This window comes from Arachis hypogaea, chromosome 12, assembly GCF_003086295.3.
Source record: "Arachis hypogaea cultivar Tifrunner chromosome 12, arahy.Tifrunner.gnm2.J5K5, whole genome shotgun sequence".
NCBI classification, from domain to species: Eukaryota; Viridiplantae; Streptophyta; class Magnoliopsida; order Fabales; family Fabaceae; genus Arachis; species Arachis hypogaea.
This window is the reverse complement of record NC_092047.1, coordinates 84,207,419-84,216,051: the sequence shown is the minus strand read 5'-3', so window position 1 is coordinate 84,216,051 and position 8,633 is coordinate 84,207,419.

Below are 8,633 nucleotides of genomic sequence, written 5' to 3'. Positions count from 1 at the left end.
GTCACGTGCTGCAATAACAGAAATGTGCTGGGGGCAATTTTTGGATCCTTTTTGGCCCAGTTTCAAGCCCAAAAATGAGAACTAGAGGCAGGGAATGGAGCTAGACAGGGGGGATTTTCACTTTAGTTTTAGTTTTAAATTAGTTTTTAAATTAGTTTTTAAATTCTAGTGAGAGAAAGACTCACCTCTCTCTAGGGTTTTGGTTCTTAGCTCATTTCACTTGGATTTGGATGCTCAAAACTGTTACTACGTTCAACCTTAGTCATTCTTCTCATAGTTTGACTCTTTAATTCCTTTATTACTCTTTTCAATTTGATTACATTGAACTCATGTTTGGATCTTATTACCTTTAAATTTCGTTAATGCATTGAGTTATTTTTCTTATCCATTGTTATTGTTTATTATATTATTGTTGATTGTTGTTAGTGATAATTCGAATTGAGTTAATTCTTCATTTTCATTATGTCTCTTATTCATACCCACCAAGTGTTTGAGGAAATGTCACCCATGATTATGGAGTAGATTTCCTTGATTGGCTCTGGGGTTGAGGAATTGGAGCCCCTTGAGTTGCTATACTTAGGTGTTGAATGGTGATGGGGGATTGCTAATTAGCTTGAACCTTACTAACTCTAGTATTTCTCTACGAAATAACTAGGACTTGTGAGTTAAAGTTAATTGAATTCTCTTGACTTTCCCTGAATTGTTAGAGGATAACTAAGTGAGAGCAATCCACTTTTACTATTACACTTATGGGAAACAATGAGGATAGTACTTCCAATTCTCACCCCTAGCCGAGCCCTTTTTTTTTACATTGATTAATTGTCAAATTTCTCGTTAGCATTCATTGCTTTAATAGTTATTTAATTTCCTTGCACTCAACTTTCAAAAACACCAAAAGAATTCTAACCAATAATTTTCATCTTGTGTCAACTCCTAGGGATATGACCCGGAATTTTACTCCCGGTTATTGGTTTTAATTGTGACACACACTTCTAACTCTGATTAGCGGATATATCGTCAGTTAAGACTATACTTACGGCGTTTAAATTTGAAAAATCTCTTTTGGTAATTCTTGACCGTCATTTATCCACTATCAATTTTTGGCGCCGTTGCTGGAGAGTTGCATATGCGTGCCTTATTATTGGTTGGTGTAAATATTTTCTTATTTGAATAATTTTATTTTGTGTTTATTTTCTAGTTGGTTATTAGTAGTATATATTAGTTATTTTGCTTAATATCTCTTATTTTCATGAGCTCTATGTTTCTTTGTTGAATGACGCATTCATTACCGGATCCGAGCTTAGCCACATTTGATCCGGAAATCGAAAGAACTTTATTACGTATTAGGCAAGCTCCGCATCGGTTAGCCTCCGAGGGTGGTGAAGGGTTTCCGCTAATTCACCTATCTTACCTAAGGTTGAATCTGAAGCGTCATTTGAGGAAGAAACTAACTCCTCTTCACTGATTCTACTGATAGCTCTTCTATTGATTTAGGTACCAACACTATGGCCGTTCCTAGAAGAATCACTCTCAAGGAAGCCGGTGCTCCAGATTTTACTCTACAACCTCTTCAAGTGCATCATCTGGATTTGAATGCTAATTTTGTGCTCAAGACCGCCTTGATCAATTTGCTTCCCAAGTTCCATGGTCTTCCCACTCAAGACCCGATTAAACACCTTAGAGACTTTCAAGGTGTATGCTCAACTACTAGGCGAGAGGGCTCCGATGAAGTTGCTATATGGGTTTTTGCCTTCCCATTCTCTCTTGAGGGAAAGGAAAAGGAATGGTTCTACACTCTACCTGATACTGTTGTCAGCAATTGGGACTTGCTTTGAATGGAATTCCTAGACAAATTCTTCCCTCCAGAAGTGACAGATAAGCTGAGAAAAGAGATCTCGTGCATCATTCAAGGCGAATTGGAAACTCTCTATGAGTATTGGGAGCGCTTTAGGAAGCTCCTTGATTCGTGCCCCCATCACATGATTGACCAGTTGGTGTTAATTAGTTACTTTTTCCAAGGCATGAAGTCTCAAGATAAAACCCTCTTGGATGCTGCGAGTAATGGCTCTCTTACAAAGTACAAGACGGCGGCGGAAGCGTGGCAACTTATCACCGATTTTAGCCGAGTCTACTCAACATGCAAGGTGATATACCACTATTTTATGATATATTTTGGACTGAATTGAGTGGGTTTTATCAACTATTCTCACACTTATTCATGTGAATTGCATGTTTTTAAGTTTCCTTCCTAATTTTGTGCTATGATTGAAAACATGCTTCCTAGGCCTTAAAATTATTAATTTTTAATCCTCCGCTATTACCATTCGATGCTGTGATGTGTTTATTAAGTGTTTTTAGGTTTATAGGGCATGAATGGCTTAAAAGATGAAGATGAAGCAGGTTAAAGTGGAAGGAGCACAAGAAATTGAAGACTTGAGAAGCGAGGAGCGACGCACACGAATGGCCGACGTGTGCGCGTGACCAGGAGCGTCGTTCAGCGACGCGTACTCGTGACTGACGCGTATGCGTGGCCAGGTGCAAGGTTCAGCGATGCGTACGCGTGGCCGACACGTACGCGTGATAGAGCATCACATGCTACACTTAACAGAACTCGCTGGGGGCGATTTCTGGGCTGATTTGGACCTAGATTCAAGCCTGAAAATGCAAACTAGAGGCAGGGATGGAGGTGAGACTGACAAAACTTCACTTTTTACTTTAGTTTTTGATTAGTTTTGAATTTTAGGGAGAGAAACACCTATTTTTATAGGATTTTTGACATTCTTAGTTTTGCTTTTGAATTGGATCTTTAGAGAGCTGCTACTACCTTCAATTGGAGTCATTATCCTCATAGTTTTCTTCTCTATTACTTCTATTACTCTTCTCCATTTAATTACTTTGAATTTATGTTTGGATCTTGTCACTCTTGAATTTTATTAATGCATTGAAGTATTTTTAAGTTTATTTTTATTGCTTATTTGATCCTTGTCAATTATTGTTAGTGCCAATTTTGATTTAATTAATTTCTCATAATTAACATGTCTTTTGTTTACTCCGATTATGTGTTTATGAAAATAGCATTCATGTTAATGGAATAAACTCCCACCTTGGTTGGGGGTTGAATTGGAAACCCTTGAGTTGTTAGACCCAAGTATTAATCTGTAATTGGAAATTACTGACTAGCTCAATTCTCACCAACTCTAGTCCTTCTCCGTGAAGTGACTAGGACTTGTGAGCTAGAGTTAGTGACGCCTACTTAACTTTCCTTCAATTGCTAGAGGATAACTAAGTGGGAAAAATTAACCTTTATTATTATACTTGGGAAAGACAACAAGGATAGAAGCTCCAATTCTCTCCCCTGACCAAGGCCTTTTGTTTTGAATACATAACATCTCTTGTTAGTTATTCATCGCTTTAATTCCTAGCTATTTACTTTTCCCATTCTCAATTTAAAAAATATTCAGGAAAATCCTAACCAATAATTTGCATCTTGTGTCAACTCTTTGGGAAACAACCCGGGATTCTACTCCCGGTTATTCATTATTAATTGTGACACATTCTAAATTGATAGTGAAAATTTTGTCGGTTAAGACTGTACTTGCAACGCTATTTTTATCAAAAATTCTTAACCGGCATTTTTTCCACCCATCACAAGGCAAAAGAATAATCATCCTAAGGCTATTGCGGAAGTTTCTTCTAGCAGTGAGACCGCCGCCCTTACCAAGACTTTGGGAGAGATGACTAACATCCTCAAGCAACTCCAACTCCAACTCAATCAACAACAACCTCCACCCCCTCCACAATAACAATGTCAACAATTAGTTCCTCAGAGAGTATGTGAAATTCGTGCTTGTTATTCTCACTATACTGATGAATGTCCACAACTCCAAGAGGACAATACCTTGGCGGCTACCAATACTTATTACAACCGTCCAAATCAAGGGTACTCTCAACAAGGAAGTAACTATAACCAAGATTGGAAAGATAATTCCAACCAAGGATGGAGGAACAACTACAACCAAGGAGGGAGAGACAATGGTGCAAACCAAAGGTAGAACAATAATCACCAACAAAACTAGTATCAATAAAACACCCCTTATCAACACCAAAACCAAGGTCAAAGATACTAACCACCTCACCAAAGGCAAGCTCAATTCAACCAACCACAAGCCCCTCAAATTACCTATCCCCCTTCTTCCTCCAATCAAGATGACACCCTTCGTACTATTCTTCAAGGGCAAAAGGACTTCCAAAACACAATTACCTCTAGCCTTACCGGTCTCACCTCTACTCTCCAAGCTTTTATATCCCGTATGGACTAACCTTCGACCTCCAATGCTCAACCTTCAAGCTCTAGTGCACTTTCCTCTCAACCTTTACCTAATTCCAAGGGTGGCATCAACGCCATCACCTTGAGGTCCGGCACTACACTGCAAGATACTGTTGAGGTTGAAGATGTTGAAGATGAGGATGAGGTACAAGAGGCGGTTGAAGGAGAAATTGCTCAATCAAAGGATGAGGTTTCTAAGGAAGAAAATGTTTTGAGGGAGGTTATTCCAATTCCTTTTCCACATCTAGCAAGGAGAACTAAGAAGCAAGTGGAGCTAAACCCCAAGATGGTGGATAACTTCAAAAAGGTCGAGGTAACTATTTCCCTTTTTGATGATATTTGCCAAGTTCCTAAGTATGCTAAGTTTCTAAAGGATTTGTGTACAAATAAAGATAAAATTCATGATTTAGAAACTATTCTCTTAGGTAGCTCAATTTCCGCTTTGATGGGTGCTATACCTGAGAAATGTGACGATTCCGGTCCTTGTCTAGTTACTTGCACTATAGGTGATGTACAATTTATTGATTGCGTGTGTGACCTAGGTGCTTGTGTTAGCATTATGCCCTTATCTGTTTATGATGCATTGAGGCTCCCACTGTTGAAACGGTCGGCGGCCTGTTTTGTTTTGGCAGATAAAAGTATTATCTCAGTGGTTGGTATTGCAGAGGATATTCTGGTGAGCATCAAGGGGCTAATCTTTCCAGTTGATTTCTATATTCTTGAGATGCCCCCCTAATGACTCCGGAAGACCATCGTCTATTTTGTTAGGGAGGCCATTCTTGAAGACCTCCCAGTTTAAATTGGATGCTTTCTCGGGTACTTATTCTTTTGAAATTGATGGAAGAGTTGTGACTTTCAATCTTGATGAGGAAATGAAGTACCCACCGGAGGATCACTTTGTCTTCCGGTGTGATATGCTTGATGATATTGTAGCCCAAGTCCACCATGAAATACTTGTGAGAAGAATATGGTTCAGGGTGTAAGTGTGGGGAATTCCCATGAGAGTAAGGAAGACACCTTACCGCCACCGGTGCTACCGGAAGATCAAGTGCCAAGCCATGAGCTAAATATGGATTTGAAACCACTTCTACCTCACCTCAAGTATGCTTATCTTGAAGACAATCAAAAGCTCCCGGTGATCATTGCAAAGGAGCTTACTTCGCAACAAGAGGAGCGATTGCTTAATGTACTGAGAAGAAATAGGAAAGCTATTGGGTGGAGTTTAGTGGACATAGTCGGTATAAGCCCTCAAGTTTGTGAGCACCGCATTTTCCTAGAGGAGGGAGCCAAGCCTATCCGTCAACCTCAGAGGTGGCTGAACCCCACAATTCTAGAAGTTGTGAAGAAAGAAGTGACCCGAATAGTGAATGTGTTAGCCCAGTACAAGTGGTTCCGAAGAAGTCTAGTGTCACCATAGTCAAGAATGAGAACAGGAAACTCGTGGCCACAAGAGTGCAGAATTCATGGAGAGTGTTCATCGACTACAGGCGCTTGAACTTGGCTACTCACAAGGATCACTATCCACTACCTTTCATCGATCAAATGCTTGATCGCCTGTCAGGTAAATCACATGATTGCTTTCTAGATGGCTATATTGCTTACTTTCACATCCATATTGCTCTAGAAGACCAAGAGAAAACCACATTTACATGCCCCTTTGGAACGTATGCATATAAAAGAATGCCCTTTGGTTTATGTAATGCATCGACTACGTTTCAAAGGTGCATGATAGTAGAGGATTTATCGTACGGTTCAGAATTAATCAAAACAAGAATCAATTCATTAGTAGCATAGTCCAAACCAACAATAAATTCTCTCAATCAAATGTTTTAGATTCAAATTATAATAACCAAGATCAAGAGTAATTCAACCTCAGGTCGTTCTCCCTAGGATGCAATTGGAAGTGTATCTCTTTCGGTTGTGAGGAAAAGGAGATTTTCAAGCAAGAAATGAAAGATTAAAAGAACAAAAGATTAAAAGAACTAAGCAATGATCAAAATTGAAAATTAATGCAAGCAAAGGTAAATAGGATCAAAACTAGTGAAAATGCAAGGAATGCAATAAAGAGCCTTGACTTGGGGATGAGGATCCAAGGAAGTCTATCATCGCCATAACCACAACTATGGTAATTATAATGAGTCAATCTCGCCTAGTCAACCCTAACCATCGAGGAGTAAGTCAAGCAAGCATAATTGACCTTAATCCATAAGTCCTAGCTAACTTACCACACTAGTTGATAAAAAGCTAGTGTCAATGGAAACAAGAGTCAACTAACTACCCAAGAATCACCACTAAATGTCAAACATTATGACTCTAGTATCCTAGGAACTCAACCCACAAGCCAAGGTGGGAAAATCTACTCAATTTCCAAAGTTGGCATTTTCACAAACACCTTGTGTGCATAAAAGTAAAACATGGAAAATTGCAAAGTAAAATAGAAAACTATAACCAACTATCAACAAAATCAAACATAAACAAGCAAACAAGCATAAAGAGAGCATGAAACATTAAATTCATCAATCAAAACTTCAAGAAACTCAAAATTGCAATTATAAACAAAGTAACTTGAACCAAGAGAAATTAAAAGTAAAAGTACTATAATTAAAGAGGAAATTAAGAGTACTTACAAGTAGAGATGCAAAATCCAAGAGAAAAGCTTCTATAAAATGCTACAATTGAAATGGAAATTAAACCCTAAGAGAGCAATGCTACACTACTCCTACTCCTACTCCTAATGCATTTTCTACATAATCTATCCTAATGAAATCTTGTTCTTCATATGTGTTGAATCCCCCTTATATAACACTCTAAATTCAGCCTTCAAGCCTTCCAAAATGGGCCAAGAGACCTCTAAATTTGCGCAGCACATGTTTCATTAATGCAATCACGTGCAGAGACCTGTGCAGACACACAGACGTGTGCGTCCGCACACGCGGCTGAAAATTGACCTGTGCGGACGCATAGGTGCGTGCATACGCACACATGGAAATTCTTGCTTGTGCGCGCGCACGCAGCGCTGTGTGCACACACACTTCGCTGTGTGTGCTTTTCCTTGTTTTCTTCATGTTTTCTCCCTTGTACATGCTTTCTTCCACTTTTGGCTATCCATTCTTGCCTCCAAGGCCAGAAATCACTCACAAACCATATCACGGTATCGAATGGCACAAAGGTGGGATTAAATTGCTCTATTAAAGCACAAAATTGCATGTTTTCACATTTAAGTCCAAATTAGGGATCAAACACAAGAGTATGCTATTTTGGTGCTTAAGTGTGAGTTCAAGTGCTAGAATCCATCCAAATTGAGTCAAAATATACCATCAAATATGGACTCATCAATTATCTGTGCGTCCACACACACGGCTGAAAATTGACCTGTGCGGACGCACAGGTGCGTGCGTACGCACACATGGAAATTTTCGCTTGTGCGCGTGCACGCAGGGCTGTGCGCACGCACACTTTGCTGTGTGTGTTTTTCCTTGTTTTCTTCATGTTTTATCCCTTGTACATGCTTTCTTCCACTTTTGGCTATCCATTCTTGCCTCCAAGGCATGAAATCACTCACAAACCATATCACGGCATCGAATGGCACAAAGGTGGGATTAAATTGCTCTATTAAAGCACAAAATTGCATGTTTTCACATTTAAGTCCAAATTAGGGATCAAATACAAGAGTATGCTATTTTGGTGCTTAAATGTGAGTTCAAGTGCTAGAATCCATCCAAATTGAGTCAAAATATACCATCAAATATGAACTCATTAGTGCATAATGAGCATCTTTTCGGATCTTGAGCACTGTATGGAAGTGTTTATGGATGATTTTAGTGTTTATGGAGATTCTTTTGACCTTTGTTTGGATAATCTTGCTCCAGTATTAGAAAGATGTGCTAGTTCAAACCTTGTGCTTAATTTTGAAAAGTGTCACTTTATGGTAAAGTGATGACTGGAATTCACACCCCATTCAAAATTGGTGAATTAGTCCTTTTGGCAAGCACACCAATAATAACCCACAGTGGAGTGGGATCGTATCCACAGAGATTGGCAAATTCGAGCAGTTTTAATCAAATGATGAATTATTCAAGTGGATCAATAGGATTGTAGAGTGCAGAATTGTAAATGACATAAATGTAAATGACTAGAATATAAAGAAAAGCAATAAAGTGCATAAATATAAATGGCAGAAAGTAAAGTGCAGAATCATAAATGACTTGAATGTAAACGGGAATGGGGAATTGCTGAATGTAAAATTAAGCTGTAAAGAAATGGATAGATAAGAATGGCAAAATTCATTGAGATTGCGAGATGTTGT